This window comes from Fringilla coelebs, assembly GCF_963513975.1.
Source record: "Fringilla coelebs genome assembly, chromosome: 1".
Classification (NCBI taxonomy): domain Eukaryota; kingdom Metazoa; phylum Chordata; class Aves; order Passeriformes; family Fringillidae; genus Fringilla; species Fringilla coelebs.
The window spans coordinates 17,538,969-17,557,964 of NC_140028.1; positions in this window are offsets into that span (position 1 = coordinate 17,538,969).

The following is an 18,996-nucleotide window of genomic DNA, read 5'->3' on the forward strand; positions in this document are numbered from 1 at the left end:
ATTGAAATGCAGACTTGCCAATGTAAAATCCCATCTGCTCAATTTTGAGCAGATCCCACCACTCAAATTTCCAGTCTGTGGGAATATTTCCATTAACATAGCCAAGAGCAGACTGCTGCCCTGAAACTCTGAAAGTAATCACTTTTAAAAGCCTTTGACCCCAGGGTACTAGTTACGTACAGGTGCATTTGCTCGTACATCCTTGTTTCACACATTTTCTCCACAGAGAGCAGTCTATTTACATAGACATTGCAAAAACAACCTTTTATGAATTTAGCATAATTTAGCAAAGCTGTGCGCTGTATTTGTACAATTCCCCCTCTCAAGCCTAGTGAAGGATGAATATTACAATAATGCATACATATTCATAGGCAATACTGTAGGCTAATTCTCACAGGGCTGTTATTATTCACAAATTATAAATGAGTCCTTAATAGCTATTCACATCTATAAATAACCATCATATAGTTGGTCAAGTTGTCATTTTACTGCAGAACAATGATGAAAAAATATGAAGAATTTAGTATGAAGTACTTTCTTTTGACATGTAATAGGAAAAATATGAAAACAGCCAGAAATACACATTTAATGTGGAACCATCAAATTGTATCTTATGCATTAACTTTTTCTGTTCTGTTGTATCTTACATTGTTGTTCTGTTGTATCACATTACAATGGATGTGCATTGCTGCAGACCAATCAAGAATGCAGCTGACCAAATCCAGAGATCAGGCTTAAAACTATTGCAATGTACCAGTGTCAGTGTTCATCATGACCTCAGTAAGAAAGGCATTCAGATTCTGTTTTCATTTAAACACCATTTATTAAACCAAATGCTAAAACGAAAAGGAGGATAGATAATCATAGTTATCATCATAGAATGTTGGGGGTTGGAAGGGACATTCATTCCACCCCCTGTGCCCTTGGCCTTCCACTAGACCAGATTGCTCAGAGGCCCATCCAAACTGGCCTTGACACATTCGGGGAGGAGCATCCACAGCTTCTCTGGGCAACATGTTCCAGTTCCCCAACCTCACAGCAAAGATTTTTTCCTAACATTTAACCTAAATTTACTCTCCATTTAAAGCTACTACCCCTTCCTATCATTGCCGCTACCTACGTCCTATCATCGTCCTTGTAAAAGACCCTCTCCAGCTCTCTTGTGGACCCCTTTTATGTACTGGAAAGCTGTTATAAATATTCCTTTACTTCAGATTAAACAATCCTAAATCTTCCAGCATATTTTTATGGGAGAGATATTCCAGCTCTCATCATCTTCATGTTCCTCCTCAGAACTCACTCCAACATGTCCAATTCCTTCATATGTTAGGGGGTTCCAGAGCTGGACACAGAATTACAGGGAAAGTCTCACAAGAGCAGAGCAGAAGAGAAGAGTCACCTCTGCTGACCTGCTGGCCACACTGTTTTTGCTGGGGGGGGGTGTGCAGTTAGTTCCACTGTCCATCTCACCAAAAAAGATTTTAAGCAGCATCAGGTCCTAAGGAATACCACTCATCACTGGTCTCCAATTGGACATTGAGACACTGAGTGACACCATCCGGACAAATCCTTTTACCACCATGTGATCCGTTTGTCTAAACCATGTGTCTCCAGCTTAGTGACAAGGATGTCATATGGAAAAGTGTGAAATGCTCTTCACAAGACTGGGTAGGTAGACAACATCTGTTGCTCTTCCCTTATCTACCATCACTGTAAGGATCTACCCATCATAGGAGATTGCCAAATTTGTCAGGCATGATTTTCTCTTATTGAAGCCACGATGGCGATCACCAATCACCTCCTAATTTTCTACCGTGCCTGAAAAAAGTGCATTGTGGGAGGGGACTCTAGGGAGGATGGGGTGGAGATGCCCTGGGAGGACGCTCCTGTCTAAATGCCAGTCAACTGTGGCTCCCTCCCCACTTCCAGCAAGTTCTATGTCCCTCCCTTCCCCATTGGACACCACCGTCTCCCCCCGCTCCCATTGGCGTACCCCTGGTCACCCCACCTTTACTCCTCCTCTGATCCCCCTTCCCATTGGTTCCCTGTACCCTGGCCCCGCCCACCTTCCCTCAGTTATAAACCCTGGCCCCCGCCCTGTTCTGGGCTCTACCAGCAGCCTCACTTCGACTGTGTATGTGTTCCTGCCTCTTTTGTCGCCTCTACCCTTCCTGGACCCTCTGCCTTGCCCTCAATAAACCCAGTTGGACCCTCGGCTGTGTCTGGAGCCCTCCTTCATCATCTGGTTGGCCGAGAGATTATCTGTCTGGGACTGAGCACTAGGTGGACTGGGAAGGCAGCTCTTTCAGTCTCCGAGGAGTTTGCTCTGCCTGCCCCTGCCCAGGAATTCCCCCTGTGGGGAGGAAGACATGCCACAGTGCATGGACGATCCAGGAGGATCTGCTTCATGATCTTGCTGGGCACAGAAGCAAGGCTGACTGGCCTGTAGTTCTCTGTATCTTTCTTTTTCCCTTTTTAAGAATGAGTGTTATATTTCTCTTTGTCCAGTGAACTGAAACTTTTGCCGTGACAAACTGCCACGACTTCTCTAATAAGAGGGATAATAGCTTAATGATCCATTTATTTAAAAGTAAATCAATTTTGAATGGTATTTTGGAGCTTGTTTCTTTACGCGTTATGGGTGTGAATTTCAATAAGATAGCACACTCTTAGACGCTCACAAGTAAAACTTCACACCTGTGGAAACTTTTCTAGTAAACAAAATTACAGCCTACACAGTTTTTATCATCGAAATGCTGTATATAATTTACAAACACAGAGACAGAAAGGCCTACCAACCTTCCAGTCTGCTGTCTCACTTGTACATACTAATCATAATCATATGCCTTCTTCCTTGTATTTACAGTCAAATCTTTATCAGCATTATTAATTGCCCTTTAAATATTTAAGCTGTATCTAGTATAACAAGGTGAGGTTTCATAGATTTTTCTGAGAGTCAGAGGCAAACTCAGATTTCTCGTCATTTGGATATCTTTGTGTATATATTCTTCTCATGGGTTAAAAACAGAAGGAAGCAAAAATCCTAAGAACTTCATCATCCTAAGATGATGGAGGGACTAGAGGATGTCTCATATGTTGAAATGCTGAGAGAACTGGGACTGTTCAGCCTGGAGAAGAGAAGTCTCTGGAGATCTTATCAATGCATGTAAACTCTCTCACTGATTCTGTGAAGACCACAGAGCACGGCTCTTCCTTTGCTGTCCAGTGAGAGGCAAGAGGCACCAATTAAAACAAAAAAGGGTCCCTCTGATCATGAAAATTGAAAGATTTTGAGAGTGACTGAACAGATTGCTCAGTCAGACTGTAGTATCTCCTTGAAGATATTCCAAAGCCATTTTGATGGGTGACCTGCTCTAGATGTGTCTGCTTGAGCAGAGAGACTGAACAGGATTCCCTCTTGAAGTGTCTTCCAAACTCAACCATTCATTAATTCTAGGAAAAAGAGGTACTGTAGCTCCACTGCGCACCTCTTGGCAAAAAAATGGTTGGATCCTGCCCTAGTCTGATGTTAAATCATCATCTTTCCCTTAATGAGGAACAAGCTATGTTTTCTAAGACCCATAGATCTATCTCTGTAGATTGGCTTGAGACACCAGTTTATTTTTGTTTAAAAACTTGATAGAATTGGCTGTACATTTAACATTTTCTTGAGATCATTTTAAATACTTAGGCAGTCTGTAAATAGTAATAAGCTGCATTCTGACAAAACAGAGGATTATATTCTCCCTTGTAGAATGAGGAACACAAACACTCTTGTTCCTTCCAACCTGTCTATTTCCCAATGAAGAAAACATCAAATAAGACTAATGAATTTCTTATTTTGTGTTTGGTATAGAATTTCTCAAAACATTCTCTTAGCTGTGATGGGTAATGGTCATCAAGCATATGTAATCTTCAAAGCTGGCCACTGCCATGCGTTTCCTTATCATCTGAAGTTTTTCTGTAAAATACTTACTATTGTTTAGCTTTTTTCTGTCTAATCAATTTGAGGAAATAAGTTTTATTCTATTATTTTATTGGCGTGTCTTCAGAATGTAAGTAACTATTTTAACCATGCTGATTTCCCGTCTAGAAAAGGTATTGCAATCCCTTAACTAATTTGTAAAAATTTAGATTTGCACTATTTTTGCAATCAAGTGTGCAATGGATGCATAGATTGGATATAAAATCCTGTGGATGATAACTACAGTTCATATTTATTAAGTGACATGCCAAATCTTTTTTGGTGTAAGGAAAGAATGAAAATCTTTAGGAAAGACAAAATATCCTTTCAATGAACCCACACACTTCAGTGGTGGCTGTGAGGCTGCACTGCTTTGAACAGTGTGAGCTCAAAATGCTGCATTTTGGCTTTCATTCCCTGGTCTGTTTATACTGGTTATACAGTACAACTATATTTGGACTATCTAAATACTTTAAACTTTCATTAAGTGCGTAGTTCTATGGTGGATCCTTCTGCCGTACAGGTGGCTGTGGGGTGAGGCTGTATAAGCAAAGAGGCAGGATACCTGAGAGGCTTGATCAGCAGAATGACCTTCAGACTGGTAAGAAAGAAATGGAGAACATTAAATACCTGAGGAGACTATGGCATGAAGCCAAGGCAGCAAAAGAAACATAATGGAAATACCTCCCTACTTTAGTAACTGAAGTCAAAATAACTTTCTGTTTTCATTACTATAGTGTTTGTTGCTTTTTTTTCCCCCTTATGTTTGTTTTGAGGATTTTACTGATTTTATAATGAAATTGAGAGGAACAAAATGATAGTACTTTGATTATATCACTCTGGTTTCCGAAATCTTGCTCTTTTTATCTGTACAGCTGAATGTGCAAACATAAAAATGAACAGCCTGGTGCCAGCAAAGGTGGACTGACCTGTCACTGTATATATTTGTATTTGACATCAGAACAAGGGGGAATTATCAGCTAGAAGCTGGCCCCCATTTCAAATACACAGCTCTGTCAGAACATCTCCTATTGGTATTAAACCAATAATGGTTTTAACTTTCCATTTAAAATAATTCTGTGCCTTTTCATATTTTTACTAGGTGGTATTTCATGGTTACCAAATCACAATATAATTACATATTTCAAAATAATTCAATTAAACTATATTGAATTAATTTAAACAATTAAATTAACTTCTTACTGACAATTTGAAAGCATTTATAGCAATAAATCTATTTTTTGGTAATAATATTCCTACTCTAGGAATTGAGGTAAATGGTCTTTTTTATGACACTGACTAAGGTCCTGTCCATCTTGGAAAGTTTCTGAGCAGCCCAAATATTACATGGCGCTTCTCCCTCAAGTTATCAACAATTTATTTCCTATGTGACATATTTTAGTCCTTGGCTCTTATGGTTCCACTTGGAGAGATCAAAAATAAAACTTCTTTAGCTGCTTGGCTACTGCTCTGTTCTGGAAGCTCCCCAGCCCTTGATTCTGCCATATGAAAAGAACATACAAGAATTTAATCAACTTCAAACAAAATAAGTCATCTTGTCTAAAAATATCCTTTAAAGTTTCAACACTTTAAAAGAGTAGAAAGAGGTTATCATTGCAACATCTCTTAGACAAGAATGTATCTTCTTTCTCTGCTGAGTAGTTTACTCTCAAGCCTTGCCTAGTTAGTCACATAGAGTAAGGGGTAGTAAGTAGTAGAGTTTTGGAAATTTATACAGAACAGAATGCAAAAATGAAAATAGAACATATAAGATGTTTTTATAGCAATTTTACATATAATTTTATTGAGAAAAAAGTATATAAGCAGACAAAATCAGTAAAAAGTGTATAAAAGGGTCAGGATTATCTTTTTTTCTTTAAGATACTGTTTTATGTACATGTAAAGAAGGTTTGCATGCAAAGAAGATAAAAGAAAGGGGGAAAACCCAAATCTAATCACTGATTTTAACAAATAGCATCTATGATGCTAACTTGGAAACTGGTACAACAGGATTCAGATTACTAAAATGTCACGTGTTGACCTGACTGAAAAAATCCCTGCATTTGTGATCAAAGAGTGAAGGTGTTGCTCATACTTGAACAGGATGCCAATCCTCCCTGAGCAGAAACGCTACAAAGCCAGCTAAAAAAGAATGCCTTTCTGGCTTTAAGTACATTGGAAGTGTACCTAGCTTTTTTCAGCTAGAACTCAATGGTTTGTACTTCACTTACATTGCATTTGGTGGTCTTTGTATCAGATGACAACTACCATACCAAAACCTTCAAACAGCTAGATTTAAATGCACATAATATGATTGCAAAGTATTTTCTATGTAACTTTATTATTTCTTCCTGTCAACTGATGTGCCATTAACAGAGAGTAACATTTTTCTGGGTGTTGGTCTACTGTCATAGTTGTAATAGAAGTACCAAAGGAGAGTCCTGTGTGGCTTTATATGAATTTTCTAAAAATTTTTTTTCTCTAGTCAAAGTCCTCTTTATTTTGCCTACAAAAAGGTCAACAGCCTATCCCTACATCTTTTCTTAGACTTTGAGGATGCTCCAATTTGAGGCATTTCTGGGTGGTAACATCACTTGTCAATAGAAAGAAACATTTCTCCAAAGTTCTGGAGAAACTTGATGATTTTTCTTTTCCATATGCAGAGACAATCTCTGGATGCTGAGGACATTGTTGGTCAGATTTAAAAAAACTTCAAATTATTTAACATTATGGATCCTGGATTATAAGCATAAAAGTTGCTGGGGTTTTTCTCCTTTGCTTTAGGCATTTTTTCCTTGAAGAGAGCAAATTTCAGTGAAGAGAGATTAAGAAAATAAACTCAAATGTTATCCTTTGTTTCCCTTCGCATATGTACCAGGCTAAATATCAGAGCATCCAGAGACTGCTTTCTTACACTAGGAAATGAAAGACCCATTTTAATGGTAATATTTGGTCCTCTTCAGTGTCATTCAAAACCCCATGGAGAGCTAAAAAAACCCTTCATTGTTTTAAAAAAATCGATATAAATGGGTGAATAAATTCTAAATTTACTATCTGTATTTATACAATTGAACCCTATTTAAAAACTTCAAATATATTTGACTGAGAGCTTAATTATTTAATATGGTGTGTTCAAAGCCAATCTCAAATTACTGTCTTTGACACGTCCAAGTGTAGCAGGTGTAGAGCAGAACCATGCTGTCACAGGCACAGCACAAGCAAGCCTATGCTTACTGTGTTTTTTTCTTACATTTATCCACTATTTTGACCCCCATATGAGTGCTGTATACTGGTTTCCTTACTGCTATAGAATTTTGAGTTATTTATTTCAGTTATTGTCCTTTGGTTGTCTTCTGATTGAAATATAAGCCATTCTATATTCAAAGCAAAATATGCTTCAAATTCCTCAGAAGTCTTTCAATCAAAGCATTAGCAGCTGGGCAGGATAAATAAAGAAAGATAGTAGAGCTTAAACACTGGATTTTTTACTTGGTCATTAGAAAATTATAATGCATATTTGATGAAAGATTTTTAAATGTGCAAAAGAGCAATTTCATTAATTCTGCCTTTTCCCTTGTATATCTGATTGCAAGGTAACAGAGGTAATTGTGAGAAAAGAAGCAAAGGTATTCATATAACATAGGCTATTTGAATTAGCTAAACCTTATCTCTGTTCTGCACTACTTATGAAGCTTCTCTGAAATGAGAGTTTGTCGTATCCAGTGAAGAAGGTTGAAATCACTGGTAAAGTATTTTGAATTATACTTTATTACTGCTGTTCTGTAGCCCATGGAGATCAAGTTAAAAGGCAATACACAAGGAAACTATATATTTAACTACAAAATAACTTGGGCTGGGATTGAAGTCCCTGATCTGGGTTTACACAAGGGAGTTCTGTGTGAGGCTGTTCCAGGTCAATTAAGGTTTTATACTTAACTCCTTAGAGAGTACTTTTATGTAGTACATAAGGCTACCATAGAAATAAATATATTTCTATATCTATGGAAATATAGAGGATCATGCAATAATTTGGAGTGACATAGACCATGGGAGGATGTTAATTCCACATCTAGCTCAAAGCAGGGTCAACCATGAAGTCAAACAAGGATGCTCTGGGCTGGAGACCACACAGACTCTCTAGACAAGCTGTACTAATTCATGACTGTGCTCATTACTGGCCTGTGATCATTACTTAGACGTTTTTGTATAGTCTGAACCTTTGCTCTTTTAACTTATGCCTATTGTCTCTGTCCCATTAGGAACCCCTTCAGAGATGCTTTCTTATCTTGATGACCTCACTATAGATGTTTAATGGCTTCTATGAGGTTTCCCCATAGTCTTCCCTTCTCCACACTGAATCAGCCTGTCCTCACAAGGAAAATGCCTTGGCCAGCATAGTGGCTTTCCACTATAGACTCCCTAGATTATTAATTTCTTTCTGTTTGAAATGAAAAATTAGACATGGGATTCTAGATGCAGTCTAATGAGAGCTGACTAAAGAAAAACAATAATTTCCCTTGATGTACTGGCTGCACTTCTGTTAACACAGCACAGGAGGCTTTTGGCTCTCCTTGCTGCCAGTGCACACTGCTGGGTGATGATCAGCTTGCTGTCTGGCAGGATGCCCAGGGCCTTTTGAGTAGATCTGCTTTCCATGACATCAGAGCCTACCCTGTAATGCTGTCAGGGATTCTTTCTTGCCAGGCACAGGATGTCCTACTGTGGACAACCCATGGCTTCTGTCCCCGCATCCAGCCTGCCTAGATCTCCTTGATGGTTTTCCTGTCCTCGAGTGCAGCCATGAGTCCACCTCCCAGTTTGGTGCCATCTGCAGACTTGATAAGGACACACTGACACTCCTCTCAGTCTTTTATAAAGACATTCAATGGGATCAGTCCCAGGACATATCTCTTGACATGCCCTTGTCACCAGCATCTAGGTAGAGTATCACTCATTACCCTGAGTCCAATAGTTCAAATACTTTTTTTACCCCTTTTCCTTACTGATTGTCCGTGCATCCAAACAACATCCTTACCTGGACACAAAGAGTACTGTTAGGACAGAGTGACAACAGGCATCCTAAAGATTAAAATAATTGCATCTAGTCCCCCTCTCTTATCTAGAAATCCAGGCACATCATAAGAAATTGGATTGGTCAGGAGTGATTTGTTCTTGGTAAGTACATGATGGCTATTCCTAACCAGATTTTTCTTTTCCAAGTGTCCAGAAATTTCAAAAGGATCCATTCCTTGATTTTTCCCAGGGACTATGGTGAGGGTGTCCAGAAATTTCAAAAGGATCCATTCCTTGATTTTTCCCAGGGACTATGGTGAGGCTGACCAGCCTGTAGTTCTCTAAATTGTCTCCAAGGTTTTTAGTAGATGGGTGAAACATTTGCATTCTCCCACTAATTGGAGAATCCCCTGATAAAAATAACTTTTCAACATGCTAGTTGCCTTGCAATGGCACAGGCCAGCTCTCATCACCCTTGGATATAAGGTGTCCATCTCATAGACTTACATGGCTCAAGTTCTCTGAAGTGATCCTTGACTCAAATCTTGTTCACTGCTAACAGAACTCTTCTTTGAATCCTGCCTTTTAACACCAGGGCCAAGGACATCTTGTAGGAGGAAGTTTTTCCTTTGCCCCCCTTTGCTGAGTCAAAGAACACATTCAGTACCTCAGTCTCATCTATCCCCAGTTTTAATCTATTCTTTCCAATACAGTCCAGAAAATGCGTCCTTCGACACTTTGGGTTTTCAGCAAAGTATCAAACCCTTAAAAAACTCAAAAAAAAATTTAATAATTTTGAAGTGAAAGAGGTTTACTCTAAGTTTTCTGTAATACCCTACTGGCATACTAATTTTAAAAACTGGGGGCATTACGCAGATGTTGTAAAAATGTACAAACTAATGAAACTTAAGAAGCTTTCCAAAAGTGTTGGTGCTCATAAATCATACTTGAAGTAAAATGTCATTGTGGTTTTGGAAAGCCTACACTTAATAAATCATTGCTCAGCAAAAGATTTTCTCTATGCATGAAAGAGAGGATAGTGGGTACACTTCATATAATTGCAGCTTTTCTTTCAGAGGGAAGAGGGGTACAGAAGGACTGTAAACAATACCCCTTTTTAAAGGATTTGCATTAAAGGAATCCTGAAAGTAATGGACCTATTTCGTGATGATTATACGAAGTTACTCCACTGTAAAATTTGTCAGTTGTTATTTCTCTTGGTAAAAATATATAATACATATCTTGATTTATTGATCACTTCAGTGATCACTTTTCACTTTACCAGTTCTGGTAATTTTAAAAGCATGTTCACTCACATGGGAAGTACATGACTGGATGCACTCAAAATTTTCTCTCAGTAAATTTCTGTCCTGTTACTTTGTAAATATACTAAACTATGAATCTTTTTCTATAGATTTACTAAATATTTAGTTGCATAGAAGTTCTTAGATCTGTCTTATGTACTAATACTCAAGAATTATTTCTTGTGCCATTTAAACTTAACTGTTTGGCCACATGGCAAAACGTGGTTTCTTTGCACATTCTGGTACTGATGCTCACTGACTCAACATGATGGTGCTTTTTGATAAAGAAAATTACTTCAGAACCAAAGCTGTGTAATTGAGGCAAGCAGCTATTAGGGCTTAGCTGATGCATGATAATTCATTAAACCATAGTAATTAAATACTTTCACTCATATAATAATAAAGTATATGTAACCCTCCATTTTGTAAATGCAAATTAAAAATCAGTGGGTAATCTTTACATTTCTACCACAGTCTTGTTCAGTATTTTTTTGTGATTGTAAGAACCATATTTTCTCTCTCTCTTTTTTTTTTTTTTTTTTTTTTTAAGAAAGACATATTTTAAGTGTTAGCTAGAAATATATTCAAACTTTGGTGAAAGCCAACCTCATTCACAGCTTTATAATAATTCTGTGGGTGTATATGGAAATTTTTCAGTAACCGCAGTCGGTTAATTCTTCGGCTACAATTATAGTGCCATACACCTTAGGATAACTGTGTCCCACCAGCATTTTTTTAGTAATAGTAGAGTGGAATGAATGGCATGCAATACTGTGTATTTCCATTATTTCTTTCCTTAGAAAAAGAATATTGATCTAGTTAATGAAATGTCCATAGCTGGCAGTAATAAACTGAATTCAGTGCTGAGGTACATTTGATGCTTTATTAATGTGAGGTCTCAAGAAGAAAGAAAGTAACAGGTTTTTTAACACTTTCTTCAAAAAATGCTTATAAGAAAAGCTTATGATTTCAGTGTTCTTTCCAAAATGGATAAATGTGCAAAATAATATAAATTCTTGAATAAAAGATATAGAAACATAGAATATTCTTGTGTGTAAGATGTTTATAACTTCAAGAGCAAGGCAACAAAGCTGTAAACATGTTATCATCATGTTCTTAATTTTTTTTTTCCTCTGTATAACTTTTCTACAAGGGAAAAGAAAACCTGGTATATTAAATTGTCTATTTACTCTATTATCAACAGCTCCCCAACCATTTATAGTAAAAGTGTACACTTTAAAGGGTTGTGCAAAAAAGCACCAGATAATTCTATTTTATCCTTTCAATACACTTTCCCTTCGGGTTTTTGCTTAATCTCTCTGTTATTATAATTTCTTAATTTAAAATCACAGAATTACAGATTGGAAAAGATCCTTGAGATTATGGAGTCCAACAAATGACCTCCTGCAATTGTTATTAAGGAGAGTTTAAATTCTATTTCTATTTTCCTTCCATAACATTAGCACAAACAAATTACAGGACATCACTTTGTAAGACAGGGTTCAACAGTATGTAGATCATTAAAGGTTTGCATTTTTCCCAGCTGAAAGAACACTAGACTTGAGAGACCAACTATCTTCCTAATTAATTCGGTTTCAGATGTTGTTTTATTTAAACAATTTTGAACAACAATTTATTTATTGTTGTTAATGCTGCTGCTCTTGTTGTTGTTGACACTGACACAAGCTGCCCAGAGAGTTTGTGGCTGCTCCATCACAGGAGTTGGTTAAGTCCAGGTTGGATGGTGCCCTGAGTAAACCCTTCTAGGAGAGGTACCCCTGCCCATGGTGCAGGACTTGGAACTAAATGGTCTTTAATGCCCCTTCCAACCCAAACTGTTCTAGTGTGAGGACAGATAGTAGCAATTGTAGTAGTTGGATTAAAGAATACATCATAAAAATAAAGTCTGAAAAAGTGAAGAATTTTGTGTTTGATTCCTTGTAGCTGGTATAAAGTAGTTCAGCCAAAAACAAGTAAAGCGAGGACTGAAAAGTTTCCCTTTAAATGGAAATTTTCCAATTCATTTTCTTTTAACATTAGGTATTATTAGTCTCCTTTTATAAAATTGCTGTTTTCTTCCTAAAATTCAGCTGCAGACTATCTGTGTGTCTCTTGTCCCATTTTCTGAACAATCTGCTAACTGAACAAACATTCCTGTAATTGCTTCTAAAATGCATCAATGCAGAAGTGCTACTACCATTCAGATATCAGCCTAAGTGCAATGTTCTCCATATTAGCCATAGGACAGGGAACAGAGAGCAAATAAAGGAAGAGTTTGATATATATCTCTAATAGGTAATCATTGACAGATAAGTTGTAAAAACAATGAGGAAAAGTGATAGTAAATTACATTAAATTGTTCTTATATAAACATTTTTAAGTTAAAAATGTGATTTGTTCATAACATTATTTATTTTTATGGCAATTTTGCATCCCTAGGAATTACAAGTTCATGTATGGCATTCTAAATTTATGAAAAGGAAGATAAGTATGCTCAGAAATAGTAGAAAAAACATATTTAAGGGAATTATCAGTGAATAATGTTTACTGCTTATAAAATCTAGACAGAATAATTTACAGCTTAAAACCTATACTTCAGGTTTAGTTGGGGGTTGGAATAAATTTTGAAGAAACATTAATAATTAAAATTGTGAGAAAGAGTAGAAGTGACAATGGAACAGCTGGTGGGTAAGACAGGCTTGTGGGAAAAAAACAATTGCACAGTGACAACAGTAAAGGAGAAAAAACGAAATTATTTTACTGTGAACAAACTTTGCTAAAATCACTTATTTATCTTGTCTAATTACTTAAATTCAGAGTAATATAATCAACATATTTCAGAGATGTTTAATGAGTCATTTCTTTGTGCACATATGCACCAATATCTACTGTTGAAAATTCATTTATTATACTGTTATATAATACTACTTATTACACCATATCATGTCATAAATCCTTAATGTCTGCCTACAAAATATGTGTATTTATAGGCAAAAGAGATGTGTCTCGCAAAGCAGAATTGCATATTTCAAAATAAATATACAGACCGGGTGCAAAGTAATAATGGAAAGTATTTTAAAATGTTATTTTATTATTTATTAAATAAAAAATAAAAAACAACCTGTTTCTCTTCAAGAGTAGATTAGGCAACAGTGTTACATCAAACACATTAAACTGTTTTAACTGAAAAAAAACCAAAAAAAGGCCCATAAAACCTAAGGAAGATAGGTAGCTTCCAGTTTGGGCTGCTTTTCATTATTTCTTAAACTGAAATATTTCCATATTTCATGTTTCCCCCTCCACTCTGCATTGGTGCAGCCTCACCTTGAGTCCTGAGGGCAGTTTTGGGTACCACAGTGTAAGATGGATATAAAGCTATCAGAGAGCACCCCAAGGTGGGGGCCTGTGAAGATGGTGAAGGGCCTTGAGGGAAAGCTGCACAAAGAAGGACTGAGTTTTTTCACATTTTCAAAGAATCACTTGGTTTTTTTAATCTGGAAGAAGAGGAGACAGAGGGAAGACCTCATTGGGGTCTGCAGTTTCCTTTGAAGGGGAAGTGGAGGGGCAGGCACTGACCCCTCCTGACTGGTGACCTCTGGGAGGACACAAGGGAATGGCCTGAAGCTGTGTCAGGGGAAGTTTAGGTTGGATTTTAGAAAAAGGCTCTTCCCCAGAGGATGGTTGGGAACTGGAACAGGATGCCCAGGGAAGTGGTCACAGCATCAGACTGGCAGAGCTCAAAAAGGGTTTGGACAATGCTCTTGGGAATATGGTGTAAATCTTGGGGATGGTGCTGTGCAGCGCCAGAAGATGGATTTTGGTGATTCTTGTGTTGCCTTCCAGCTCAAGAATAGTCCATGATTCGATAGTTCTTTGATTAATCATGAATTCCAAAGTATGTTTTTACTCAACTTCAACTATTTCTTATACAGATAGTAATAAATTTCAAGTGTGCAAATATTTATAGTATCAGTGGGTTTTGGACTTAGATTATGAGGATCTTTGTAGTGGATTACTGTATCAACAGATTACTACAGTTAGATTACATGTTATTTTCATTTCATCTCATACTTCCCAAATGCCCACACATTTGAGAAGCTATTATTTTATTGCCTTTTTTTTCCCTTTTTGTGTACCCTAATTATAGAATCACATCAGAAAATGTGTTACAGAGTCTTTGCTGTAGCTGCTATAATTCTTTTGAATAAGATCATATCTGCAAATCATTGATGTTAAAGTACAAAAGAGTTCAGTTTATCTCTGAAGTAAAATTTTGTTTAGAATTGCTGACAATTTAGAAATATCATTAAATTTCAAATTTATTGAGTGACTTAGGATGTGCCTGGGGAAGATACACAGAGTGTTTACATTGTTCTTATACTCCAGGCATCTACTTTTTTGCTACTTCTAGAGACAGGGCACAAAGTATGGTGGCTGCTTGATTTAAATCCAAAGGTTTTCTTTAAGCTAGTCTTACTTATTCCTTCTAGTCTTTTTGTTTTGTTTTGTTTTTTGTTTTATTTCTTGGTCACTGTCAGTACTACAGACATTCGGTGATGTAATCACAAACACCCACAGTGATAACTATATTTAGTTGTAATCTTATCCTTCAGGTATAACCCATTTAAGGAGACAGTTTTCCTATTATATGTACTTACATCTGATTTATCTTTTAAAGATGAAAAAGCATGGGTGCCTGTTAGTAATGGAATTATTAAGATTATTATTTTAAAAAGTGTACACATACCAGAAAAAGTGATGTTTAAACTTCTCTTAAAATTCACCCCTCTTAAAGAGTTCATTGAGACTTCCATTCACACAAGAATTAAACTTAACACCTTGCAGAAATGTGTAATCACTGATTTTTTTTACCATGAGTGATTATAAAGATGTCATCCTGTATAAAACAATTAGCTAATTAGTAAATTAATATATTGAACAAATGAAGATTTTAACAGAAGGGCACAGTAACCCAAACAAATTATAAACATAATGATATGAGAGATGTACAAAGAGTGCAGGCAACATCAGTGCAACTGCCTGAAGAGTCTGCCAATGAACCAGATGCTGCTGTGGAGAAAATATATTTCTCAGATGGCATCAGGCTAGTGTTTGTCATCTGAAAGTGAAAATGACTTATGTTTGTAATGTGATAGGGCAAACAGCATCTATTCCATCACCATACAGTCATCTTTATTAAGGGTCTTTGGAAATCCATTCTGTATGTGGATTTTACATTTCATATTTCACTAGTGGCAGGAGTACCTCATGTAAGTAATGGTGGGAAAAGTATTTGATTGAATTAATCAGATGATAAATGGTAAATGATAGCATAGACAAATCCATTTTCTGTTTTATCCTTAGGAAAAACTGGACTCTTCCTTTACTCTTTGCATTTAAATGAATACTTTTTCAGACTCAATGAGAGTAATAACTAATATTCTTACTCTTAAGACTGGACAAAGATGAAGTTAAAGTGGTGTCAATGACATTGAGATTCAGGGCCATTTTTCCTAGTTGAAAAATTCAGAAGCAGAAACTTCACAGGTTTTTGGCTTATTTTTTTTTTCCCCTCTCTGTATATATCTATCTAGACCTAGGCAAATGCAAATACAGATATATGGATTCATATAAAAATACAGAGAATCCTCACTCTCCTCTTACTCTGTATGAAAGAAAAATCAGACTTCATCTTTCAACCTTTCTCCCACTAAAAAGCTTTCAAAACAGAATTATCAATGACCAAGTAGCACTCTACTTCTGAAATTATGAAAGATCTGAAATTCTTTGGGCTATAGCAGAGTCTTCACAGCTTGGCAAGGAATTATGAACATAAAAAGGCCAAAAGTTTGTCATAATGATAAAGAAAATTTCCAGAAGAGTTATATATTTTAATATCATCACAGGCAAATTTAAGGTGTCACTCTGTGCTCCTTCACTGTAAAGAGATTCTATGATAAAATACAAGCAAAAAAAAAAAAAAACAAACGCGATGGTCAAAGTGAAATAGCTATTTTTCCTCCTGGATTAAGTGTGACAAGTGAATAGACAACATAGAGTTAATTTTAAAATGGATTAATTATAAAAAATAGTAATGCTTTTATACAGCTGAGAAGTTTTATGAAATTCACTACATAGTGCAAAATTGACCATGGGCTTGTTTATTTGCAATACCTCGCATCCTTAGCCGGGTTGCACCACCTCTGTGTATTTTTGTATGTTTTAGCTGTATTTTACATGAACATAGATTTGTATTTCCCTAACACAGAGTTTCTGTGGAGTCCAGATAAAACTAGAGTATTCTGTTTAGCAACAGAGAGTTTGGAATTGAAATAAACTATTTAATTGATTGACATTGCCAATAACTTGACCAAATGACACTCGTCAGAGCAAGACCATTTATGTTAGATACAGAAACAGAGAAGAAAGTAGGAGACATGGCAGACTGAACTGCACTGGGACTGCCCATTAGTTAGACAAACTTCCAGTGATTTTAGGGATTTTCTGATCTTGAAAAATGACTACAGGATAGAACCAAACCCACAAACTAGAAGGCCAAATCTAAATTCCTTAAGGTAACTGCCATACAATATTTTCTTCCCATTTTTCAAAATGGGAAGTCATTAAATTTACCATCTGAGAGATTCATCAAAGTAGATATATGTTTTACCATGCTAATAGTAAGTGTAATAAAAATTTTTACCTTCCAGAATTACATGCAGTAGGTATGAAACACAATTACTTTTGTACTGGGTCATAGAATCATAAAAGAGTCCTTGAATGATCAACTGGTCCAACTTGTCAAGGGAAAGGAGTCTACATGAGAGTGTCTGACACCCTGTTCAGCCGCCTCATGAACAGTGGTGACTTCAACACGTGGTGACTTCAGCCCATCCCTGGGGAAATTCTTCCATTGATTAATTGTTCTCACTGTAAAAAAAAATCCCTCTTTTATCTCTGTGAAACTCTGCAATACAACTTTCACTCATTGCCACTTGTCCTATCCAAATAACAGTCAGCTATAACAGATTAGCACAAGTTTGTTGAAGTAATTGGAACTGTGCCATTTGAAAGTTTCCTGCAGCCCTGTTAACCTTTATACCCACTCTAGTCTCCATTTTATAATTACATCAGGATCCAGATCTGTTCTTTAAAGTCCTAGAAAAATTTCTTTCTGCTTACTGACAAAATCCAAATAGTATAATCATTTTATATCAGAAGTTGACTCCAGTGAGGATTTCTGCTTAAAAGCTGGTGCTGTAATACCATCTAAAATTATTTGGTAGAGTTCAATCTGTTGACAAGAAAACATCCATGGAATAGCACTTGTATGGTTCTAAATAATGGGCTGTAAATAGTGTCCTGATTGAGTACTTTCTTATGGGGATCTCAAAATCATTTGCAAACATAGGATTTTATGTTAAAATTTAAAGAAAACCAAAATAGAGGAGCCAATGAATGTTTCAAGAAAAATAATATTGTCATTTACTTGTTATGAGTTTTGTTGTTTGTCTTGTCACTCATATGGCTAATTTACAATAGATGGGGGAAAAAAAAGATAAAATCAATAATTCTGATTTAGAGAGTGAAAGTATATTCATCAGGGATAAAACATTTCCAAGGCTATGTATTTCACCCATTATTCCAGTTTCTATATGAAAAAAGATGAATTCTTTCATTGTTCTACTGTGTTAATCCATTCTTGCAAAGCATCAGCTTTTCATAAGCAAGAATTTTCTTTGTCTGCATATTAGAAAACTTCTTCCCACTTATACTGTAATATGAAAATAATAAATTATATTTTTTTACAACAGTTATAAATGTTGGCAATGCTTGTGTTGCAGCACTTTCTGATAAATTAAATGGCTATGTAGCATAACTGTTTCCACAGGTACCTGGAGATTTCAAGGATAAAACAGGATAATCTCAGTTTAACCACCTGGAATAATTGAATAAAGTTAAAACAATTTCAGTGAACTTGTGTTTTTCAAGTTTGATGAGGGCAGAGCTCCACTTAGAACATTGCTTTGTGAAGTTAGAACTTGGAAAGGAATTTGTCAACTGTGTTAAGGGCCTGATAAAATATGGGTTCATTGAGAACTCTCCAACTGAAAAGGATTCTACTTAAAAAAAAAACCAAAAAAACTCTGTGTGGATCAGTTCCATTAGAACATTGATTGCTCTAGTGTGTTACCAAAAAATACACCAGGAATTTCTAGATGAGACTGCTCAGAATAATGGAAGCCATAAACAGTTTATCTTGTAAATAATTTAAGAATAATAACTAATTGTTCATGAAGCATTTTCAGAAGAATAATGCAGTTTTCCAACGGGTTTGCATCAGTAATCCACTAATTTGCCACTAAAATCTGCTTTTAAAATTCTGTCTAGAGACTTAAAAAAAAAAAAGTCAATTAAATATTTACATTATTGTAAATGAAATATAAATCCCATTATTTGAAATTAATAATGATAAATTTCCTTGTTTGCATAAAATGAAAATACATAGAGAAAAATAAAGACAAAATAATTTGTTTAAAAAATTGGGAGATGGTGGGTATGTCAAACAGATGCAGGTAAAAATTTTTTTTAATGAGTAGTGAATTATCAATTTGTGTGGAGGTTCTTCTGCAACAGGCACAACCATCTCTTTCAGGTCCATAAGGAGTTATTAAAAGTTTAAAACAAGCATTAAATTATTGGGTTGTTTTTTAA